Source organism: Aquarana catesbeiana, linkage group LG01 (genome assembly GCF_042186555.1).
Source record: "Aquarana catesbeiana isolate 2022-GZ linkage group LG01, ASM4218655v1, whole genome shotgun sequence".
Taxonomy (NCBI): domain Eukaryota; kingdom Metazoa; phylum Chordata; class Amphibia; order Anura; family Ranidae; genus Aquarana; species Aquarana catesbeiana.
The window spans coordinates 182,475,823-182,501,503 of record NC_133324.1 but is presented as its reverse complement, the minus strand read 5'-3'; the positions used below and the strand labels follow the sequence as shown (position 1 = coordinate 182,501,503).

General features: G+C 44.2%; 1 protein-coding gene across 10 annotated transcripts in view; it reads right to left on the bottom strand.

The window, feature by feature from the left end:
- Positions 1 to 25,681, bottom strand: part of FER (FER tyrosine kinase) — a 460,890-nt gene that overhangs the window by 384,792 nt on the left and 50,417 nt on the right. For 7 of the 10 annotated variants that reach the window (XM_073624598.1, XM_073624588.1, XM_073624592.1 and 4 more), the window contains one exon: positions 539 to 623. The gene's annotated coding sequence lies outside the window, so the exon portion shown is untranslated. Of the gene's footprint in view, positions 1 to 538; positions 624 to 3,021; positions 3,112 to 25,681 lie in introns of all 10 variants that reach the window. The other 3 variants (XM_073624589.1, XM_073624593.1, XM_073624594.1) reach the window with 1 other exon arrangement.

Genomic DNA, 25,681 nt, shown 5'->3' with positions numbered 1-25,681 from the left:
GATCGTTCTGAACGCGGTGACATAAAACACGTATGTCGGGACTATAAACGGGCCAGTAGCCAAAAACTTTCGTCTCTTAATTTATTCTGAGCATGCGTGGCACTTTGTGTGTCGGATTTGTGTACACACGATCGGAATTTCCGACAACGGATATTGTTGTCAGAAAATTTTATAGCAAGCTCTCAAACTTTGTGTGTCGGAAATTCCGATGGAAAATGTGTGATGGAGCCCACACACGGTCAGAATTTACGACAACAAGGTCCTATCACGCATTTTCCGTCGGAAAATACGACCGTGTGTACAGGGCATTACAGTGCGTATGGGGCTAGAAGGACAAGCTGGCTTTCAGCTTCTGCACAGAGAGCCATACAGGGAGCTTGGGCTGCTATAGTCTGAACGGGCCCTCAGAGTATGTGAGATCATACATTTTGCCGGCAGCTGGTCCTTGCTATACTAACAATCCACAGCATGAGAGATTTACTGAAACAAGGGTACTGCAGTATTGCAAAAACAGTCGACAAATTAAATTATAACTTACCGTTTAACACTCCATTACTGTTGCATCACAGTTCACCACGCAATACAGCTAAATAAACCGTTTATGATGTTGCATGCCCAGTCCACTAAAAAAAAAAAAAAAAAAAAATAATAATAATTATGAATAAAAACCATGTGATTGAAATATAGTATCTAAAGCAGTGTTTCTCAACCTTTTTACCTTGGAGGAACCCCTGCAAACAAGTTTGAGATCTCAAGGAAACCCTGAAATAATGTTCACATCTACAGCTCGCGGAACATTGGTATGATCAGTGAGCTGTTGATAACAAAAATTATTTGTAGAAATAGCATTAAATAAAAGAATAAATATTAAAACGTACCTAATTAATGTAAAACTTGTGCTTTCTTTTCCTGCAGAGCTGATCCATTCAGGGGACATTACATGGGGCAGAGCATATGACAGGGGACATTACATGGGACAGGGCACATTACATGAGGCAGAGCACATTACAGGGGATGGGACATGGGACAGGGCACATGACACGGGGCAGAGCACACATGACAGGGGACATGACACGGGGCAGAACACATGACACGGGACAGGGCACATGACACGGGACAGGGCACTTGACACGGGACAGGGCACATGACACGGGACAGGGCACATGACACGGGACAGGGCACATGACACGGGACAGGGCACATGACACGGGACAGGGCACATGACACGGGACAGGGCACATGACACGGGACAGGGCACATGACACGGGACAGGGCACATGACATGGGGTGGGGGACATGACAGAAGACATTACATGAGGCAGACTGTTGGGCACATTGTGGGGGGGGGGGACACAGCTGGGCGGGGGACACAGCTGGGCACAGTACCGGCTTTCTTCTTCTGGCTTCAGAACTCATTTCATATCTCCTCCAGTGGCGCGCTGCTCCCCCTCGGCACCTCCTCCTCCTAACCTGTCCACTCCAGATGATGTCACGTACTCGGGAAGGACAAGAGGGGAGGAGGGGCCTAAAGGGAACAGCGCGCTACAGCCAATAGGATGCCAGCCGCTTCCCTGCCTATCTCTGCCTGTGTCTGTGCGATCCTCCTGTCAGCTGCCTGCGACTGACAGTCAGATCGCCGCGGAACCCCGGTTGAGAACCACTGATCTAAAGTGTATGATTACAATAGTTCTCTTTTAACTGAAACACTAAGAAAAGTACTGCCAGCTAAAAAGAAACTCTGAATACACCTCCTCAGCTCACCGTTTCCCTATTTTGGCTTAAATGAACATTTGAATAATGTCAGGGGCTGTAGTCAAGAAACGGGAACATAATGCAGTATAATACAAAACATATAACAAGTCACACCGAATACAATATATACTGTATATTCAAGTGCAACTCAGGTACGGCATTGCACTGGACAAAGCCAGCAATGAAATGTATACAGTATTTGACGTGTGTAGAGTCACTTCTTATTTAGCGTTTGATGTCACTGGGCACAGTAATGCAAAGTCATGTTGTCTAGTCACGATTTCAAGGGACAGAGTCAAGAGAGACACTGAACAATAACTAAGCTGTGAGCCAAGGTAAAGACAAAAATCTTTCCCGTTACTGCAGAAGGTAGAATCAGAACTCTGCCTACATTCTGCCAGCTAAAACTTGGAGGAATTTATCTTTTTACCTTACCGATTGTGGCCTCCAAGAAATATCATAAAAAGAAAGCACAGTTGTTCGTACTTCTACTTTTAAGCAATTAGAGCAACCATAAAATCGAATGGGTACCCAAGAGGGATTTTTATGGGATGAAATGCAGGTTAGCCTAAAGTACAAGTACACCTTTCAGAGATCATTATTTCAATTTTATATCATAATCATTTTTTAAAATCATTAAGTGTAGCACTAGAATAGGAAGAAGTTTGGTTTAAGCAGGTAAAATTAAGCCTGCACATTAACTTTGTAAAACTTAAAGGGGTTGAAAAGGTTTGTTGTTAAAAAAAAAAATAAAAAACATACATGTCATACTTGCCTCCTCTGTGCAAGGATTTTGCACAGAGGGGCCCAATCCTCCTCTTCTGGGGTCCCACAGCAGTGCTCCTGGCTTCTCCTCTTCTCGGGTGCCCCCACGGAGAGCCACATTCCATGGGGGCACTCGTGTGGGCGTGCTCCCGAGTCCTGCTGCTGCGTCTATTGACACAGATAGCAGCACTCGGCCCCGCCCCCCGGGTCCCATGTCACTGGCTTTGATTGACAGCAGTAGGAGCCAATGCACCTGCTGCTTCAATCCAACCAATGAGGACCCGAGACAGAGGCTTGAGCTGCTCTGCTTGTCCCCGTTGCTGGAACAATCGGGTTCAGGTAAGTAAAAGGGGAGCTCTGGGGGGCTACAGCCCTACAAAGGTTTTTCACCTTAATGCATAAAGGTGAAAAACCTTGAAGGTTTACAACCCCTTTAATGTATAACCACACTTTTATGAAGAGGAAAAAAAATTAAAAAAACAACCACACACAAATCTCATATACCAGTGTTTCTCAACTCCAGTCCTCAAGGTGCCCCAACAGGTCAGGAAACAGCTGTGGTAATTACCAAGGCAGTGAAACTGATCAAATCACCTGTGCAAAATAATGGAAAGCCTTAAAAACATGACCAGAAACACTGTCATACACATAGGCTTATAATTATACTGTAATATGGAAGTTATTAAAGCCGAGTTCCAGACATTTTTGTGTTTATTAATGGACAGCAACAACAAAAAGCGTAGCTGCTGACTTTTAATAAACATACACTCACCTGTCCCACGGTCCAGCGATGTGGCCCCCCAAACCCTCAGTTCTCTCCCCGGCATTGCAAGTGTGTGCTTCACTGCCGGGTTGCAGACTGCGCATGCGCCAGTCACGCTGCACCTCCTCAAGGGCCAAGCAATCTTCTGGGACCTGTGACGTGTCCCAGAAGTATGCAGGGAGGGAGAGGGAGAGGAGAACTTCCGCTCGGACTGCCTACACAGGCCGAGTGGAAGTGAGAGCAAGTACCTGTCAAAGCTGGGTACCTGCTCCCCACCCAAAAAGAATGACATGCCAAATGTGGGATGTAGGGGGGTAAGGAGTTCTTAAAGTGTAACTTCGACTTTTGGGTAGAACTCCACTTTAAGCACCGTGGTAGATGCATTTTTTAGTGAGCCCATGCAGTCTGAGCTATGGTTTTAGGGCTTGCCACCCACTTTTGTTAAAACAGAAGTCAAACCAAGTGTCCTTTACATAATGGTTTTCCCATGCAGGGGTTTCAGTTTCACACAGCTAAACAGGTAAGCGACAATGCCAAGCCACCTGACTCCCTCTTTAGCAGCACCACTGTTCTTGTTCCTAGTCTCTCAGACCTTCTCACCTGCACTCGTGGCTCTCTGAATTCTCTCCTGGCTCACTCAGCCTTTAGTCACAGCTCCCTGCTGTACAGGCCCACTTTAGGCATTTTAATAGTTCTCCTGACACTCCAGGCTCTCTCACTCCTCAGACTTACAGATACCCTCAGCTCCCATCTCTAGCGGTCTCGACTCTCTCTTAGGTTCGGACTCACTTGGACACCTCAACTCTCTTAGTCCGACAGCCATCGAATGTCTCCAACATCGAGTGCAATCTCCTAAATAGAACACCTGTCTCCAGACAGGATCACACACCTGTCTTCAAACGGAAGCACACCTATCTCATGGCTGGAGCCCTGAGCTATTCCCAAGCTTTCATTTGAAGGGTTGTGTGGAACCTGGACATACACCATGCTGATCCACAAAATGACCTGGACACTGGGTTGAAGATTTATTCCATAAAAAAATCACTCTAAAATCCTCAAACTCCAAAACCCAATCCTGGAATACCAAAATCCAGAGAAAGCAGTAAAAGCAGCTTTTTTCGTCCATAATCGATGTTCAAGGGTCCAGCACTCTGGATACATGTGAACCCTGTCTATAACTATGCACACAGTGGAAGGGCCTTGCACTGACAGAAATAGATGTATGAGTGCTGCTAGCATTCTGCAGAGGTTGAAGGGGTGGGTGGTCAGCCTGTCAGGCCTCAAACCATACTCCACACACTGCATCAAATTGGTCTGCATGGCTGTCTTCCCAGGAGGACACCTCTTCTAAAGATGATGCACAAGAAAGACCGCACACAGTTTGCTGAAGATAAGCAGACTAGGGACATGGATTACTGGAACCAGGGCTCGACAAACCCCGGGCGCCAGGTCGCATTTGCGACTAGAATTAGTGACCTGGCGCCTGGGGCGGCACAGCTGGGGGTATCCTGTCTCTGTGCGGACTCCGACCCCCCCCCCGTGCGATCGCGTCAGGCCGCGCCGGCCGGTAATTGAGGCCCCGGCTTTGCGGCCTTCTTCGGTAGTTCTGGAGTCCTTCTGAAATCTGGCGCCATCTTGTGGTGGCCGTTGGTATTGCAACCAGCAATGCTAATGCAATGCTAATGCGAAATACCTGCCTGTTTTCACTGCCCATCTCCTTCCCAAAGTTGAGAAGAGAAGGAAGTGAATGTAGGGATAGCCTTTTTTTTTTTTCATAATAGATTTTATTTTTATTCATTTATATTTATATAAAAACTGTTTGTTTATTTTTTTCCTAATTAAAATTAATTTGTTATCTCCCTGCTTGGTCCCGTTCACACGGGCTGTCTGATCAAGTTCGCCTGTCTGTTTTTCAGGTGGACCTGATCGGACCCTTAGAGCCCTTTGACACCGAGCCGCAGGGGGTGTCGGCGGTAAAGCGGCGCTATTTTTAGCGCTGCTTTACCGTCGTTTTAGTGACGCTATTCGGGCCTCTAGCGGGGCGGTCTTTTTCTGTGTAAATTTAAGATTAGTTATTTTTTATATTGAAAATAAAGCTTTGTCAGTCGTTTAAAAAAAAACCTGGCTCCTAACTTTTTTAGCTGGCTCCTAGATTCCAAGCAAATTTGTCAAGCCCTGACTGGAACCATGTCCTGTGGTCTGATGAGACCAAAATAAACTTATTTGGTTCTGATGGCGTCAAGCGTGTGTGGCGGCAACAAGGTGAGGAGTATAAAGACAAGTGTGTCTTGCCTACAGTCAAGCATGGTGGTGGGAGTGTCATGGTCTGGGGCTGCATGAGTGCTGCCAGCACGAGGGAGCTACAGTTCATTGAGGGGACCATGAATGCCAACATGTTCCGTGACATACAGAAGCAGAGCATGATCCCCTTCCCTTCGGAGACTGGACCACAGGGCAGTATTCAAACATGACCCCAAACACACCTCCAAGACAAACCACCGCCTTGCTAATGAACCTGAGGGTAAAGGTGATGGACTGGCCAAGCATGTCTCTAGACCTAAACCCTATTGAGCATCTGCGGGGCATCCTCAAACAGAAGGTGGAGGAGGGCAAGGTCTCCAACATCCACTAGCTCTGTGATGTCCTCAAGGAGGAGTGGAAGAGGACTCCAGTGGCAACCTGTGAAGCTCTGCTGAACTCTATGCCTAAGTGGGTTAAGACATTGCTGGAAAATAATTGTGGCCACACAAAATATTGACACTTTGGGCCCAATTTGGACATTTTCACTTAGGGGTGTACTCACTTTTGTTGCCAGCAGTTTAGACATTAATGGCTGTGTTTTGAGTTATTTTGAGGGGGCAGCAAATTTACACTGTTATACAAGCTGTACACTCACTATTTTACATTGTAGCAATGTAATTTCTTCAGTGTTGTAACATGAAAAGATATAATAAAGTATTTACAAAAAATGTGAGGAGTGTACTCACCTTTGTAAGATGCTGTGTATATATACAGTATCTCACAAAAGTGAGTACACCCCTCACATTTTTGCTAAAATGTAAAGTAGTGAGTGTACAGCTTGTATAACAGTGTAAATTTGCTGTCCCCTCAAAATAACTTAACACACAGCATTAATGTCTAAACCGCTGGCAACAAAAGTGAGTACATCCCTAGAGTGAAAATGTCCAAATTTGGCCCAATTAGCCATTTTTCCTCCCTGGAGTCATGTGACTCAGTGATACAATGTCTAAGGTGTGAATGGGGAGCAGGTGTGTTAAATTTGGAGTTTTCGCTCTCACTCTCTCATACTGGTCACTGAAAGTTCAACATGGCACCTCAAGGCAAAGAACTCTCTGAGGATCTAAAAAAAAGAATTGTTGCTCTACATAAAGATGGCCTAGGCTATAAGAAGATTGCCAAGACCCTGAACCTGAGCTGCAGCAAGGTGGCCAAGACCATACAGCGGTTTAACAGGACAGGTTCCACTCAGAACAGGCCTCGCCATGGGCAACCAAAGACGTTGAGTGCATGTGCTCAGCGTCATATCCAGAGGTTGTTTTTGGGAAATAGACATACGATTGCTGCCAGCATTGCTGCAAAGGTTGAAGGGGTGGGGGGCAGCCTGTCAGTGCTCAGACCATACGTTGCACACTGCATCAAATTGGACTGCATGGCTGTCGTCCCAGAAGGAAGCCTCTTCTAAAGATGATGCACAGGAAAGCCCACAAATATTTTGCTGAAGACAAGCAGACTAAGGACCAAGATAAATTTATTTGGTTCAAATGGTGTCAAGCGTGTGTGGACTACAAAGACAAGTGTGTCTTGCCTGCATTCAAGCATGGTGGTGGGAGTGTCATGTCTGGGAGTGCATGAGTGCTGCCGACACTGAGGAGCTACAGTTCATTGAGGGAACCATGAATGCCAACATGTACTGTGACATACTGAAGCAGAGCATGATCCCCTCCCATCGGAGACTGGGCCACAGGGCAGTATTAAAACATGACGACGACCCCAAACACACCACCAAGATGACCACTGCATTGCTAAAGAAGCTGAGGGTAAGGGTGATGGACTGGCTAAGCATCTCTCCAGACCTAAACCCTATTGAGCATCCTTAAACAGAAGGTGGAGGAGCGCAAGGTCTCTAACATGCACTCTTCCATGATGAAATCATGAAGCTGGTGAAATAGGACTCCAGTGACAACATGTGTAACTCTGGTGAACTCCATGCCCAAGAGGGTTAAGCCAGTGCTGGAAAATAATGGTATCCACACAAAATATTGACACTTTGGGCCCAATTTGGACATTTTCACTTAGGGGTGTACTCACTTTTGTTGCCAACGGTTTAGACAATAATGGCTGTGTTTTGAGTTATTTTGAGGGGACAGCAAATAGGATTTTTAGAACAGCCTACCTGTAAAATTATTTTCTTGGAGTACATCATGGGACACAGAGCCACAGTAATAACTTTATGGGTTATATGGCACCTTCAGGTGATGGACACTGGCACACCCTAAACAGGAAGTTGAATTCCCCATATAACCCCTCCCCTTACTGGGAGTACTTCAGTGTTGTAGCAAAGCTATATACGTGTAACCAGAAAGAGGGGAGGGACCTCTGCGTCCTGTGATGTACTCCAAGAAAAGGATTTTACAGGTAAGCTGTTATAAAAATCCTATTTTCTTTATCGTACATCACGGGACACAGCCACAGTAATAACTGTATGGGATGTCCCAGAGTAATGCCAACGGAGGGTAGAGGACACAACAAAAGTAGGGTGCAATCAGACCTGAGGACCTATACTGCTGCCTGCAGCACACTGCGCCCAAAGGCGATATCCTCATGCCTGCTTACTTCCACCTGATAGAATCTGGTGAATGTATGAACTGAAGACCAGGTTGCGGCCTTGCAGAGGCTTGGTGATGCTTGGTGATGGAGGCTTGGTGATGCACTGCCCATGAAGCACTAACAGCCCTGGTGGAGTGCGCTTTGACCTAAAAAGGTGGAACCTTCTTCTTCAAGCCATAAGCTTGAATAATTATCTGCCGAATCCATTTGGCAATAGTGGATTTTGATGCTGCCTGTCCTCTCTTAGGACCTGCAGGCAACATGAACAAGATATCCGTTTTTTGAATCTGATCAGTCGCCTTCAAACAGATTTTGACTGCTGTCACTACATCCAAAGAGTGTTGTGACTTTTCTTCCTTAGAACAGGTTTCTGGAAAAAATGTCCTTTTACCCTTTAGGTAAAAACCTGAAACCACCTTTGGCAAAAAACTAGGAGGAGGATGCAGTACTACCCCATCCTTGTGAACGATTAAATATGGCTCTTTACGAGAAGGAGCCGCCAACTCTGATACCTTTCTTGCAGAAGAAATGGCTACCAGAAAGACTAGTTTCCTTGTCAAAAAGGACCAAAGGAACATTTCGTATCGGCTCAAAAGGCTGTTTCTGTAATGTCGACAGAACTAAAATTTTAAGCCCCAAGGGTCCAGGGGTGCTCTAACCGGTGGATTAAGCTGCATTACCCCCTGTATAAAGCTTTGAATCAAAAAACACGAAGCAAGCGGATGCTGAAACAATACTGATAAGGCTGAAACCTGGCCCTTGATAGTACTCAAGGCCAGCTTCATCTCTAGCCCCATTTGCAGAAAGGCAAGAATTTTACCTACGAAATACTTCCTAGGATGCCAACCCCCTGGATTCACACCAAGAAACATATGCTTTCCAGACTCTATGATAAAGTGGATTTCCTTGCATTAATCAAGGTATGTATCACTGAGCCTGAAAGCCCACAATTCCTTAAAATGTGGGTTTCAATAGCCAAACCGTTAAATTTAGCTTTTGATAAGTAGGATGGAACACTGGTCCCTGCTATAGCAGGCCTGGACGTGGTGGTAGAGTCCATGGTGCCCCCACCATCATCTTTACTATTTCTGCATACAGAGATCTTCTGGACCATGCTAGGGCCACAAGAACTACCTACTTCCTTTCCTGCTTGATCCTGCGAAGAAGTCGAGAATAGGAGGGAATGCAAAAATTAGTGAGAAATGATCCCACGGGGTCACCAACGCATCTGTTCTGCATGCGAGTGGGATCCCTTGTCCTTGACACAAAGTTGTCGACTTTGTTGTTGAACCTGGATGCAAACAGACCTACATCCGGGATCCCCCATCTTGGCATATAGCCAGGAAGATGTCAGGGTGAAGGGACCATTCCCCCCAGGAACAACTGCTGGCGACTTAAGTAGTCTGCCTGCCAGTTCTATAGCACTGGAATGAAGATTGCTGATATGCAGGGCACATGTCTTTCTGCTCAAGTTAGGATATGTGCCTGGGCTGCCCGACTTCTGGTACCCATTTGGTGATTGATATAAGCCACTGCTGTGGCATTGTCGGATTGAATCCTGACAGGAGAATACTGCAACCTGAATGTCCAGGCCCTTAGGGCTAGACGCGCTGCCCGAATTTCTAGAATGTTGATGGGCAAGGTCCTTTTGGTTCTGGGCCATTTCCCTTGGACAGACGCTTCTTTCGGGACTGCCCGGTAAGAAGGATTTCCCCTTCTGCAGATTCTTGGATATCCTCCCCCAACTGAGGCTCTGGTGCATTTTTGTCGACAAACACCTTGGAAAAGCTAGTGCCTGAATCTTCTTGTTCCAGGCTGATAGGATACTATCTTGCAGCAGTCTCGAATGAAACTGAGCATAGGGAACTGCTTCGAATGAAGCCACCATCTTCCCCAACAACCTTATACAAAGGCGAATAAAAGGGCCGTTCTTTGTCCTGACCCCCTGGACCAGCTGCTTTATGGCGCTGACCTTTGCCTGGGGTAAAGACACCTTCTTCTGGGCTGTATCTATGATCAGACCTAAGTACATTAATAAATAAGATTTCTCTAGGTTGAGGACACAACCTAAGCATTTCAGGTAATTGACTGTGGTGACCACTCTTTGGTCTAAGTGGACTACCGACTGGTCTACAGGTTGTCCAGGTATGCTATTATTGCTATACCTTGAGTCCTTAATCTGGCCAGAGTAAGGGCCAGAAGTTTTGTAAACACCGGAGGTGCAGTGGCTAGACTGAAAGACAAGGCTAAAACTGAACTGGTGAGCAGGGAAAATAGGTAGATGCAGGTATGCATCCTTGATATCGATTGATGCCAGAAGCTCTCCCCCCTTGTAGGATGGAGACTACTGAATGGATTGATTCCATGCAAAAAGAACAAATATTCAGGTACCGGTTTAGATCTTTGAGATCTAAAATGGGTCCGACATCCCTATTTGGTTTTGGTACCGTGAAAAGGTTTGAATAAAACCCTGACCCCTGCTCATCCACGGGGACCACCATGATCCCGTTTGCGACAAAAGTCGGTCTAACGCTAGAAAGAGAGACTTCTTTCTCTCTGGATCTTTGAGGACATTTGACCTGAGGAAACGAGGAGACGGGAATTCTCGGAACTCTAGTCAGTAACCTAGAGCTTTAGTGGAGACCACCCATCTGTCCCGAAATTCTTTCCTGCCAGACCTTAGAGAGCTGCAGAAGTCATACCCCCACTTGAGCTAGCGGGGGTGCCCCCTCATAAAGAGGCTTTAGCGTTCTGTCTTGCGGGTTTCCTCCCCCAGACTTTTATCCCTGGGGTTGACCCTGAAGTTTTAGCTCTTGAACCTGACGGCGGAGGCCGCTGCGACTGCCTGGAGGCTTATGCCCCTGGCACTGGAAAAAAGAAAGGTCAAATCGATTCAAAATTTAAGCAAATCGATTTTTTTTTAGATTTTTTTTTTTTCACCGGGCCGGTCCTGAGGAGCTGCAGGCAGGAGTTTCTAGGCGAGGCTGCGGCTTCGGCTTCGGCCTCGGCCTAGTCCGCAAGGCCAGACGCAGTGTTTTAAGTTTTTTTTTTTTCAGAAAATCTCCCAGCCCTATGAGGGACGTTACTCTTTTCCTTAACTAGCAAAAAAAGGGTACTTTTCTCACTTGATATTTTTTGGATATATTTGTCCGGATCCTCCCAAAACAGCTTTTCACAGCGGAAGGAAAACCAGCCAGGACCTTTTGCATGGCACTTTGGCTGACCAACTTTTTCAACCATAAGATTCTACGCATATGTACCAACCCAAGCGCAAGAGAGATATTTGAAGAATAGAATCTCTGATTGCGTCCTTTGTAAAACACGAAGCCGCTGGCAGCATAGCTGATTCCTGGGCCTGCTGTTCAGGGGACACCTCGAGTACCTGTTTATAATGGTCTCTCAAGGATTGACATTGTCAAGGAGAAAATGTTTTATAACAGGAATTCCAATTCCAATCCTAGGAGATAGACCAGCAGCTTTTTTATTACTGGACATTCCTATATCATAAAAACTCCGCTGAGACATTTTCTTACGGCAGCTAGGGCGTGTATTCCTGTCCTGTGGAAAAGGGACATCCCTTCAAATAGAGCACAGTGGTTTGCTAGAATTGCAGAAATCCAACAAATGGAAAAAATCTTACTGGCGATGAAAGATCAAGATGAGAGATACCGGAAGACATGGGCCCCTTATCTGGCGTATGGAGGGGGATCAGGATGACATGTAAAATTTGCTAAGTGGTCCATGTCTGAGACAGAAGGGTAGAGTATTCGGCAGAGAGGAGAGGAAGAGGGAGATTTAGGGAAGAGGAGTGATAAGTTCTTTACCTTCGCTTGCTGCTTTTTTTTCTTTTTTTTATTTCCTTTTGGTTGTGTTGGGTGGGTGGATAACAATTAGATCGGGGGTAAAAGGAGAAAAAAAGAGAACTCACATTGAGTTAAAGAACTAATTAATGGTAATGCAAGATACACAGTTGGATGGAAGTATTTAGGATGTTATAAAAAGACACTATAAGACTGTGATGAATTGTAATGTGAAATCTATGAAAAAATAAAGAATTATTAAAAAAAAAAAAGCCAATTTTTTTATCAGTTGGATCCCTAAGCATTTCTGCATTGTCAACCAGACAAGCCAAACTTTTATACACAGAGGATATCGTAGCGTCAAATGCTGTTATGCTCCACACCTTAGAAAAAAAAAAAAAATCCCCCACTCGATAAGGTGTCAAGCACTTACTTTTTTCCTCCCAAAAAGTTTTTATCTGGGTGATCCCACTCAGACTACATAAGCTTTTCTAGTAATGAATGGACAGGAAAGGCACGCAAGGCTTGCGGAGGCTTTAGTGAACCCAAACAGGAAGTGGGCTCTTTAACTAACTTCATTAAGGGTAGCTTAAATGTGGAGAGGACCCAATTTCACAGCATGTGAAGCTGAAGGTGGTCCTTCCTCACTTGATCCCACGGAAGAGGAATCAACAGCCTCTTAACGGTCCCCTTAGGGGGATTCATCTCCCCCCTCCCACAGTTCCTCCGTTTGAGGACCCTGGGTGGTAGAAGGAGACCTAATGCGTTTTCTTTCACTCCGTGAAGACGTGATTAAAGCCGCTAATCCTTCCTCTAAACCACTCATAACTGAGGAGAAGGTCTGCTTAGTTATATAGACAGGGGCTGAAGTGTCGGAAGCAATTGCAGCCCCTGATGGCTCACTCTGACCAGCCTCCTTAGATTGGGATGGTGTTGCAGAGGGAAGGTCCTTAGGACCTGAGGGTGACCCCTTTGTGTCCTTGGTCTTTGTGGTATTAGAACTACCTCCTCTGGTCATAGTGCTGAGCACAAACACAGAGGTACCACCAAAAATGCACCCACTGCTGAGTAATAGTCCAGCAACTGCCGCTGCTATTAAGCTCAGCCTGATCCTTTAAAGTAAAAAGTGTCACCAACTCACACGCCACTCGTTCACTCTGTGTCCCTCTCTCTGTGTGCACTTTACAACTATGCAATCTGCATTGTGGATGCTAAATTCACGCCAACGCTGCTAAGCCCCGCCCCCTTCCTCGGACCACCCATCGTGCCCCCCTCCTTCATCAATTTTAAATTAGATTGTTTCCCGCGGAAGCGGGCTCCGATCCAGACCAGATCGCATGGAGGAGGACTGGGGGAGGAGGTGAGGAGGAGAGCAGCCTAAGGGAACCGCTGTAATGGCGGCGGGAGCAGTGCAGTACACCACTGTATAGCGCCATGCTCCCTCTGCCTGGAGGAAGCTATCCAGGTGGGGGGGACATTCCTGGGAGAAGAAAACCCCCCTTTACCACGACTTTACCTGGAGCCTGGGCCGGAGGAAGCGTGTAACTTGAAAAATAGAGGCAAGACTGACAAGCATGGAACAAGTACGTGCTCTTGACAGCCCCCAGTGGTGACTATAGGCATAGCAACATTTACTTTAAAGGAGAAAGCCCACAAGAATTAGAAAAATTCCTTAGGAATCTCCTTACCTTATCCAGCTGCAGGGTTCTGTGGTAAAAGACCCAATTTTCACCTCTCACGGTGGGCTCCATTAGAAAACCTTCAGTGACTGGGGCCCCCTTTCTATCGGGGGATCCACAGCCCTGGGCCTGTAAAAAGCACCACGCCAGGAATATGGCTGAAAAAAAACAAATACCGGATCCTGGGGTCCAGCTCTCTAAAAAGAGAAGCGTTACAGGTAAAACCTTGTTTCTTCGGACACGAGGCCCGGGTACCATTCAATTCGGCCTGGAAAAGACACTTTGAAAGGATCCGGTTGCATGGCTTGCCCCAGCAAGGAATATTCCAGCGGAGCTCAGCACAGCACATCTTTACCCGTGACCAACACCTAAGACACTTTGGAAAAAAAAACTGAGGTACTCCCAGTAAGGGGAGGGGTTATATGGGGAACTGAACTTCCTGTTTAGGGTGTGCCAGTGTCCATCACCTGAAGGTCCCATACAGTAATTACTGTGGCTCTGTGTCCCGTGATGTACGATAAAGAAATTTACACTGTTATACAAGCTGTAGACTCACTACTTTACATTGTAGCAAAGTGTAATTTCTTTAGTGTTGTCACATGAAAAGACAGAATAAAATATTTACAAAAATGTGAGGGGTGTACTCACTTTTGTGAGATACTGTATGTATATATTTATTATTTATTTATTTTAAATAAAAATCTTTCTCTCTCTCTCTCACATACATACACACGGCCCCAATTCCAAAAAATATTTGATGCCGTGTAAAATCTAACTAAAAAAACAGAAAAATGATTTGAAGATCTCATAAAACCATATTTTATTCACAATAGAAAACAAGTCTCAGCTAAAAAGTTAGCCATCAGGAATGCTGCTAAATAGAAGCCATGGTGGATATGAGCAGCTGTGATCTTCATGAAAAAAAATTAGCAAATACCGTATATATTTGAGTATAAGCCGAGTTTTTCAGCACATTTTTTAAGCGGAAAATCCCCCCCTCGGCTTCTACTCGAGTGAGGGTACGGCCTCACTGTGCCCATCTGCAGCTGTTCCTTTGATTATTAACCAGTTGCCAACCGGCCCATAGCCAAATGACGGCTGCAGGGATAACTCTGGGATCACGTCATATGACGTGATTCCAGAAAACTGCTCCCGCGCGCCCCCTGGGGCGCACACACGGGAACATCCGTGACCGCCGGGTCGCATCACGGATCACAGTAAACGGCCGCTGATCACGGCCGTTTACCATGTGGTCGCTCCGTCAAATGACGGAGCGATCACATGTAAACAAACCGGCGTCATGTCATGACACTGGTTCCTCCCTCCCCTCCCTGTACCGATCGGTACAGAGGGGGAGGGATCGGATGGGAGCCGCGCTGTGGGCTGGATCTGTAATGCCCACAGCGCTGCTCAGTGACATGTGCAGTCACATCCATCCATGCTCAGCCATCCCCCCCATGCTCTGCAATTCCCTGTGCAAAACTCTGCAATTCCCTGTGCAATACTCTGCCATACCCCGCAATACTCTGCCATACCCAGCCATACTCAGCCTCTGTATGTGGCCAGGTTGTGGAAGTCTCACACATGTGGTATCGCCGTACTCAGGAGTAGGAGAATGTATTTTGGGGTGTCATTTTTGGTATGTACATGCTATGTGTTAGAAACATTGTATAAATGGACAACTGTGTTAAAAAAAAATGTGTTTTAACCACTTCCCGCCCGCCGGCCGTCATACGACGTCCTTGACTTTGTGTGGGGATATCTGAATGATGAGTGCAGCTACAGGCATCATTCAGATATCAGCTATTTTAGCCGGCGATTCCCTACACCATGAGAATGATCATAGCGGCTGTTCCGCTGCTTGATCGCTCTTACGGGAGGCGAGAGGGGACGTCCTACCCCCCCTCGCCGCCTTCAGGTGCTTCTACCGACTCACCGCTACGATCGAAGCCAGGATCTTTTTTTTTTTTTTTTATTTCAGGCTTCCCAGCCTAGAGGTGAGATGTGGGGTCTTATTGAGCCTAGAGGTGAGATGTGGGGTCTTATTGACCCCATATCTCACTGTAAAGAGGACCTGTCATGCCATATTCCTATTACAAGGGATGTTTACATTCCTTGTAATAGGAATAAAAGTGATCAAAAAATTTATTTTTTGGAAAAAAGCCTCAAACTAAAATAAAGTAAAATGAACAATAATAAAAAAAAAAAAAAAATGTTTGTCCCCATGTGCTCGCATGCAGAAGCGAACGCATACGTAAGTTGCGCCCACATATGAAAACGGTGTTCAAACCACACATGTGAGGTATCGCTGCGATCAGTAGAGCAAGAGCAATCATTTTGGCCCTAGACCTCCTCTGTAACTCACAACATGTAACCAGTAAAAATTTTTAAAGCGTCTCCTATGGGGATTTTTAAGTAGCGAAGTTTGACGCCATTCCACGAGCGTGTGCAATTTTGAAGGGTGACATGTTAGGTATCTATTTACGCGGCATAACTTCATCTTTCACATTATGCAAAAACATTGGGCTAACTTTACTGTTTTCTTTTTTTTTTAATTATTTTTTTAAAAATGCGTTCGAAAAATTGCTGCGCAAATACCATGCGAGATAAAAAGTTGCAACGACCGCCATTGTATTCTCTAGGGTCTTTGCTAAATATATATATATATATATATATATATATATATATATATAATGTTTTGGGGTTCTATGTAATTTTCTAGCAAATAAATTATGATTTTTACCATGTAGGAGAGAAATGTCAGAATTGGCCTGGGTGCTCCAGAACGCCTGAAGGTGCTCCGTGCATGTTGGGCCTCTGTATGTGGCCACGCTGTGTACAAGTCTCACATGTGGTATCGCCATACTCGGGAGTAATAGCAGAATGCGTTTGGGGTGTAATTTGTGGTATGCATATGTTGTGTGTGAGAAATAACCTGCTAATATGACAATTTTGTGAAAAAAAGAAAAAAAAAATATCTTGATTTTGCAAAGAATTGTGGGAAAAAATGACAACTTCAAAAAACTCATCATGCATCTTTCTAAATACCTTGGAATGTCTTCTTTCCAAAAAGGAGTCATTTGGGGGGTATTTGTACTTTTTTGGCATGTTAGGGTCTCAAGAAATGTACTTCAGGTGTGATTAATTTTCAGAGATTGGCACCATAGCTTGTGGACTCTTTAACTTTCACAAAGACCAAATAATATACACCGATTTGGGTTATTTTTACCAAAGATATGTAGCGGTATAAATTTTGGCCAAAATATATGAAGAAAAAATTACTAAAATTTGCAAAATTTTATAACAGAAACGAAGAAAAATGCATTTTTTTTTTACAGAATTTTCGGTCTTTTTTCTTTTATAGCGTAAAAAGTAAAGAACCCAGCGATGATTAAATACCACCAAAAGAAAGCTCTATTTGTGTGAAAAAAAGGACAAAAATTTCATTTGGGTACATTGTTGCATGACTGAGTAATTGTCATTCAAAGTGTGAGAGTACCGAAAGCTGAAAATTGGTCTGGTTATTAAGGGGGTTTAAGTGCCCAGTGGTCAAGTGGTTAAAACAGCAGGTGTCTCCTGCTGTGTTATGCAGTCTGTTTGGTGGCCTTCCATTGTAACAAAGCCCCACTTCCTCCTCATCCATGATAAATAAAACACTGATACAGTTTCCTAGCATTGTACCAGTGTTCCGTTTATCACAAACGAGGAGGAAACGAGGAGGAGGCGGGGCTTTGTTACAATGGACTGCCGCCTAACAGATTGCATGACACAGCGGGAGACACACTCTGTTTTAGTTATCAAAGGTACAGCTGCAGATGGGCACAGTGAGGCTGCAGATGGGCATTGTTTACCCAGTAGCTGCTGCATTTCCCACCCTAGGCTTATACTCGAGTCAATACGTTTTCCCAGTTTTTTGTGGTAAAATTAGGTGCCTCGGCTTATATTCGGGTCAGCCTATACTCGAGTATATACGGTACATAAAAAGTTTCCTTCTCATTTTCCTTTTATCTATGAACAAAACATTGTGGGGGACAAAAGTGAAACATAAACTAGGGCCGTTTTGTTTGACAGCAACCAATGGTCTGAAGGTAGCTGCATAATCCATAGTCCAAAACTACGAAGATCCTGTGTCCAGTATAATGGGAAAAAAAAAAGAGGGAGAAATAAAGAGCACACCTTTAATTCTTTTATCTGCTAGGTGATGACAAAGGATAAAACTTTGCAATTTACTTCTTTAGCCTAAGTTCACACTAGTGCTGCTACATAATCATGAGTTTTAAGTAGCATGTTGTTAAATGCGTTTTAATGATTAATGCATTTTTCTGTAGAAGTAGGAGACAGATTGATCAACACAAAACCTTGCTAGAAAGAAAAAAAAAAAAAAAAAAAAAAAAGCATGCGTTTTTCATGCCCTCCCATTGAAGTCTACAGGGCCAAAAATGCACTATGTTGCACCACAACAAGCACCTGCATTTTTTTTTTTTCTTTCAAAATACACGATACGCTATTGAGAATGGACACCATGTGCGATTTCCACTATCATGTATTGCAGCATGATGGCAGACACAGGAGAAATCGCACCAGTGTATACAGAGACTTAGTAAATAACCTAACAATAGGATAAAAAAATAAATAGTTGTTCATCCAGCCAAAAATCTTTAGAGGTCGTAATTTCCTGTACTCTCTGCCTCTGGACTGTTATTATGTTATACCCGTGGACTACAGAAGTCTGTCCTCCTGTTATAAAGGAGAGGGAGGTGTTATACAGTCCCAACACATCCCTGTCCTAGGGTGGCAATGCTGCTCATTGTAATTCTAGGACAAGATAATGACAGGACAACCAGGTTAGAAAAAAAAGTGTGAAAAGACAAGCTGCTGTAACCATTTTTGTTCTTGGGTTTAGTTTGCGCTCCAATATTATTAATTACATTAAGGCACATCATACACCCCCCCCCCCCCAATTAAAAAATGTAGTGGGGAGCCAGGTACAAGGATTACGGATTATAATTTAAGTGCATCAACTGTCACAGTCTTGATGATGATGCTAGATGTAGTTTTAGAAGGTCTGGCCACACAAAACAAGATATTTCAAAAAGAACATATTTAAAGGTCTATTTACAGCTAATCTGACCACATAAAATAACCCCAATTTAATTTTAGAATAACAATTCACCAAAGTGGAGGGAAAGCCTAAATCTAACAGCTTAAAAATGTTCCTTCCCCCTCCTACCTAAACTGCAAAAAAAAAAAAAAAGTGATGTGTACTTCTAAATCTGCTTTGGTTTGGTCACACGCTCCTGTATCTCCCGCAAAGGAGTGCTTGACAACAATTGTGAATTCAGAGAGTCGTGCTGTCACCCATAGGCTCCCATGGCCAAGTTGTTATTGGCACTCCCTCCTCTCCCCTGCAGCAGCCACTCACTGACAGTGGGAAGCCAAAGCTGTGAGATCCTGTGACCAGAGCAGATTAAAAGTAGTTAACTGCACACAACGTTTTTTAAACAGGTTTAGGCAGGTTAGGTAAGAGGAAAAGAGAAGGAACATTTTTAATTAATAGTTATACAGGGGGTCCCCGGGTTACAAACAAGTTAGGGACTTTAGGTTTGTTCTTAAGTTGAATCTGTTTGTAAGTCGGAACAGGTACATTTTTTAAGTGTAGCTCCAGCCAAAAAATCTATTTTTAAGTTTTGTAGATAGCATATGGAAGGGTTATCACCCCTGTAACATTTGTTTTGCTGTCTGTGCCCCTGTTCAGAAGATTTCATCTCACTTTCTGTCCCAATGACAATTGAATTTTGAAAATTTGGGGTTATTAGGGAAAGGATAGGTGATAAAGCATCAGTGGAGACACCTTTTTCCCATATTAACTCTTACAGGAGTGAATTTCCCTTCCTATGGGTAGATTTCCTCTCACTTCCTGTTGTCTCCCTCCGTTTGTAAGTAGGAGTCGTTTGTAAGTCGGATGTTTGTAAGTAGGGGACCCCCTGTAGTTAGGTTTTTCTTTCATATTAACCACTTACCCACCGGCCACTGTATATATACGTCATTACTTTGAAGATGGATATCTCAGTAACGACAGCAGCTGCTGCCACAACTGGGTTATCCATCTTTAGGGCCGGCGTTTCTGTACACGATAATGGTGGTCTCTGCGGCGGCGGGAGAGGTGCCACCCCCCCTCCCACCGCTCTCCCGCGCCCTCCGCCGCTTACCGGAGCCGTCGGTAACGGCGGAGGCGATCGGGTCCTCTTACTTCCTCGGTATGGAGACGAGTGAGGCTAAGATGGCCCCCACCCGTCTCCATACCATAGGACGGCGGAAGCGACGTCATTAAGTCAGCTCCGCCCATTTGTCTTAAAAGGCACATTTTTTTTTGTGTCATTTTTTCAAACGACTTTTTTTTTTTCTTTTTTTTTTGCATTAAAGTCTAAATATGAGATCTGAGGACTTTTTGACCCGAGATCTCATGCTTTTTTCTATTACAAGGGATGTTTACATTCCTTGTAATAGGAATAAAAGTGATCCAAATTTTAAAAAAAAAAACTGTGAAAAAATAAATAAAATAAAAGTAAAATAAATAAGAAAAAAAAAATTTAAAGCGCCCTGTCCCGACGAGCTCGCGCGCAGAATCGAACGCACACGTGAGTAGCGCCCGCATATGAAAAGGGTGGTCAAACCACACATGTAAGGTGTCGCCGCGACCGGTAGAGCGAGAGCAATAATTCTAGCCCTAGACCTTCTCTGGTACGCAAAACATGCAACCTGTAGAATTTTTTAAACGTCGCCTATGGAGATTTTTAAGGGTAAAAGTTTGACGCCATTCCACGAGCGGGCGCAATTTTGACATGTTGGGTATCAATTTACTTGGCGTAACATTATATTTCACAATATAAAAAAAAATTGGGCTAACTTTACTGTTATCTTATTTTTTTTATTCAAAAAAGTGAATTTTTTCCCAAAAAGTGTGCTTATAAGACCGCTGCGCAAATACGGTGCAAAAAAAAGTATTGCAATGACCGCCATTTTATTCTCTAGGGTGTTAGAAAAAAAACAATATATAATGTTTGGGGGTTCTAAAAAATTTTCTAGCAAAAAAACCTGTTTTAAACATGTAAACACCTAAAATCCAAAACGAGGCTAGTCCTTAAGTGGTTAACCATTACATCTAAAATCACCACATAAATTAATGCCAATCTAATTTCAGAACTTAAAGTAAACTTTCACAGAGGATTCCTGAAAAATAGATATATAAAAGCATATCTACGTTCAAGATTTAAAATCCTATATTAATTTCCTAATCAGTTATGTATTTTCATTATTATTATAATAATACAGGATTTATATAACGCCAACAGTAGGAGGGCCCTGCTCATGGAGCTTACAATCTAAAGGGAGGGGGATGGTGGTACAAAAGTTAATAGTTGCAGGGGATGATCTGATGGAGGTGGCTCGAGTACAGTTCTTAAGTGCAGGTGGAAGTGGGGTAAGCTTCCCTGAATAAGTGAGTTTTCAAGGATCGTCTAAAAGGCAGATAGGGTAGGAGCTGGCATACTGGGGCAGGGAGTTCCAGAGAATGGGAGAGGCTCTAAAAAAAGTCCTGGAGGCAAGCATGGGAGGAGGAACCAAGGGAGCTAGAGAGCAGGAGCGGAGAGAAAGATTTGGGCGATATCTGCAGATGAGGTTGGTGATGTAGCTGGGGGGGGGGGGGGGGGGGGTGTTGGGGGTGGACTTGTATGCTTTGGTTGGCGTTTTGAATTTTATACAATAGGATGGGGAAGCAGTGAAGAGACTGGCAGAGAGGAGTAGTAGTCATGGATCATTTAGTAAGATATATTAGTCTAGCAGCAGCAGTCATAATAGACTGAAGGGGGATAGTCTGTGTAAAGGTAGGCTAGTGAGGAGGGAGTTGCAGTAGTGAATACGAAAAATAACCAAGAAGTGACCAAGTTGTTTTGCGGTGTCATTAATTAGATTCATTAGGAAGGGGCTGTCAGGACTGGGCACAGCCCTTCCTTCTCTAAACTGGCCGCTCAGCTGTCTGCTAATTGCAAGCTCTCATCTCTCACCACAGTTACTCAGCTGTTGTTGATACCCTGCTTGTCAGTCCTGCCTACTTAAGCGGTCCAGTTCAGAGGGTCTCTGCCTTCGCCTTGGTCAACATCACAAGAAAAATCTTCTGCGTTCCTGTTTAAAGACTGGCTTTGCTGACATAACTTTCTGGCTCCAGATACTGCTTGCGGTTCCACCTCATTGATCCCTGACTTCACTTCTGGCTTGACTGACTGTCCGTTCCGGTTACTGAACTTTGGCTATGTTTTGACTACATTTGTTCTTTTTACTTTTATTATTAAATAAGTGCGATTTAACTGTACTTCTGTCTCGGTCTGATTTCATGGTTTCTGACAGGGGCGAATTCTGGAAATGTTGTGAAGGTTAAGGTGGCAAGATTTAACCAGTGATTGGATGTGGGGGCTGAAGGAGAGGTCAGTGTCTAGGATTACACCTAGCAGCCTGCCATATGTGGAGGGACCAATGGTTGTGCCATTGACTTCAATGGTAAAGTCATAGGAAGGGGATTGGGGGATCAGGAAATATTAAAAGCTCAGTTTTTGAAAGTGAGTATTTTAAGGATTTGTAATCAAAGAAGACATGAGCACTTTCTCCTGCAGAAAGTTCAGGGAGTAATGCCGTGTACACAGGGGCGGACTTTTTGACCGGACTGGTCCAACAGGATGAATCCGTCGGACAATCCGACCGTGTGTGGGCTTCATCGGACCTGCAGCTGACTTTTTCAGTCGAAAATCAGATGGACTTTAGATTTGGAACATGTTTCAAATCTTTCCGACGGACTCAAATCCGGTCGAAAAATCCGCTTGTCTGTATGTTAGTCCGAAGGACGAAAACCGACGCAAGGGCAGCTATTAGCTATCAACTTCCTTATTTTAGTCCGGTAGTACGTCATCACGTACGAATCCGTCAGACTTTGGTGTGATCGTGTGGAGGCAAGTCCGTTCGTTCCAAAGACCGTCGGAAAGACCATCGGAACTTTGATGCCGAAAAGTCCGCCTGTGTGTACACGGCATAAGAGTCTTCCTCACTACCAGAATTGACAGGATTCATATCCACATGTTCTACGGACAACGTGGGACTTGTAGCAGACTCGTTCTCTGCATCAGAAAGGAGGAATGGGCATTTTTTTAACCACCTTAGCAGCAAGCGCTTGCTCCTCACATAACACAAATCCTTCCAGAACAGCAGTGAGGGTGTCCATTAGAGTTACACGATTAATCGTTAAAGAATCAAAAACGTGATTCAAGTCTCCTTGATCTTAAAACAGCAATTCTCAATTATATGTAACAAGTGCAGAGTTCTCTGCCCACAAAAAAAAAAAAAATCCAGGCAGCCTGCCAATTTTATCACAGAGAGATAAAGAGAAACATTGTAACATGTAGTTCTTTAGATCAAAGGGATGACTTCTGTCTGTAAATGAGGTCAATTTAACCACTTAAAGACTAAACCTTTTTCTGACAAGTTAAAATCAATAAAAAAAAGGAAGACACTCTCCCTGCCACTCTCCTTCAATCTCAGCACTATGTGATGGCAAGTAATGAACACACAGGGAAATAAAATTGCTGTTAAATATAAAAAATAAAATCAAAAGTGAGACAACTCTCAACAGCCACTCAAAAAAGGTTATACATACAGAATGGATGTAAAAATTAAAACTCTAAAAGAGTAACAATTAAAACATCAAAGCGGCGCTCCCATCAGTAAACTGAAATAAAACTGATAGGCTAGTACATAGTCACTACTACGTACATAAATGTTTTAAAATGAGCAAACCAAATATGAATGAATCAGAAGTCTCTAGTGGACATAGAGGGTGTATACAGCAAAAAGTTGATGAGTGCACCGTTCACCACACGCTTTTCCACCTCGTGCTCCACACACCCGCAAGGTTATCAGGCCTCAATCAGCATCCTGTGGTCTGTTCACACTGGATATCCCCATAAGACAGCTTTAAAACCATCTCCAAAATCCATCATAGACAGATATGAGGGCTCTTCATGGTTTCCTCCGGCTCTCCGTCTTCTCTCCTCAGCGACTCGTCTCCTCATAACTGTTATGAGGAGATGAGACGCTGAGGAGAGAAGACGGAGAGCCGGAGGAAACCATAAAGAGTCCTCATATAAAAAAAAAAAAACAAAAAAAAAAAAAAACTGGGTTTTAAGGGGAAGAAGAACTGGAGGATGAAGACATCACCGGAGGGAGAAGAAAATCGGAGGGAGAAGAAAATCGGAAGGAGAAGAGACGCCGGAGCTGCTTTAGCAAAAAGGGAACCCGACTGCCCAAACTTCTCATCCTGTGGATTCAAAGTGGGTACCTTTCTTCCAGGACATACAGTCTCCCAAAAGAGTCATAGGGGGGAGAAGCCATCGGCCTAGGGGGCTTAGAGAACAGAACAGTTATTCAGTCATATGCGTTCCCATGAAGTGATCTCAAACTCACCTGATTCCGCATAGGGATGTCACAGTAAATGTTTATGTACTTAAAGGATCACCATGTACTCGATGGCTGAGCTGAGGGGACCTAAATGGCTCTATATTCTCCAGCATGTCACTCAGCTCAGCTAGTAACTCAAGGCCTCAAACACTAAAATAATAAAAAATATTTAAAAAATTCCCTGAAAAAAAAAAAAAAAAAAAAAGGGAGCCAAGATCCCAAAAGGGATTCGCCACTAGGTGATGCTTTTGTTTTGTGCTTATCAATAAAAGAGAAAAAAATATTTTTGACCATAAATAGAATGCAAGCAGAGTAGCAAGCTAGCCAGATGAGCTTTTCTGCTGGAATGCTTTCTTACTTTCAGGCACTTTAATGAATAGATATTATAAAGTAAGTCTAAAGCAGGGGTCTCAAACTGGCGGGCCTCCAGCTGTTGCGGAACTACAAGTCCCATCATGCCTCTGCCTGTGGGAGTCATCAGCCTTGCTATGCCTCATGGGACTTGTAGTTTTGCAACAGCTGGAGGGCCGCAAGTTTGAGACCCCTGTTCTAAAGTCAAAAAGTTTTTTAACTTAATGCATTACCTGCTTTAGTGCTCATCTGCAGCAGCACTGGTCTCCCTCCCTGCTCTCACAGGCACACAGACAGCAGCGGGGGTCATTAACTGATTCTGCTGTCAAACAAATCCTGTGAGGAAGAAGAGGGGGGCGGGGCTGAGTCAAACTGTGTGTGTGTGTGTGTGTCTATGGGAGTGTGCCTGCATGTGTGCCCCCATAGCAATTGGCTTGCTATCGGGGCACATGCAGAAGAGGAAGGGTGGGGATGCCACAAAAGGAGGCAAGATCGCTCTGTGCAATATCTTTGCACAGAGCAGGTTGAGTATAACATGGTTTCTGTTTTGTTTTTGGGAAAAAAGAAAAACAGAGACTTTAGAATCACTTTATGTGGGGGAGCAGAGAGAGAACTTCAGCAGTTTAAATCTCAACTCCAGGCAAACAGCTGCATACAGGTAAAATACATATATAAGATGTCCAAAAGAATTTGCATTTTTGTCTAATCAGTTTGGAGATTTACAGAGACCTAAAATAAAGCAAAAAGTCAGTCTGGTGTCCATTTTCTGTGCAGCAATTAAAGCTAGGCCTCCTGCCTGCTCACATCTTGCAATTAGACAGTAAGGCCTCTTTGTACAGAGGAGTACAAGAGGCTAGTTGTGTCTAACAAAGTTCTGCAAGTGGGAGCCTACCATTTAAAAGGATTTTTAAAGCGGGGGTCCACCTATCTATCATTTTTTTTTTTTTAGTTCATTCACAAACTTTTCTTCTCAGCATTACATACTCACATATTGTGTGTAATATGTCCGCCTGTGTCAGATTTCGTCGGAAAGAATAACTTATATTATTCACTGCAGGCGGTTTCCATCTTCATTGTGGGCATTTGAAGCCCACAAGCATTTATTTCCAGGATGCGGTGAATGCTGTGTTCCCAGCATTTACCGCTCGTTCCCGCACATGCTCAGTGGCATCCTGGGAAGCCTGAGACTAGCTCCCAGGAGACACTGGGGAGTCTGGGAGAGG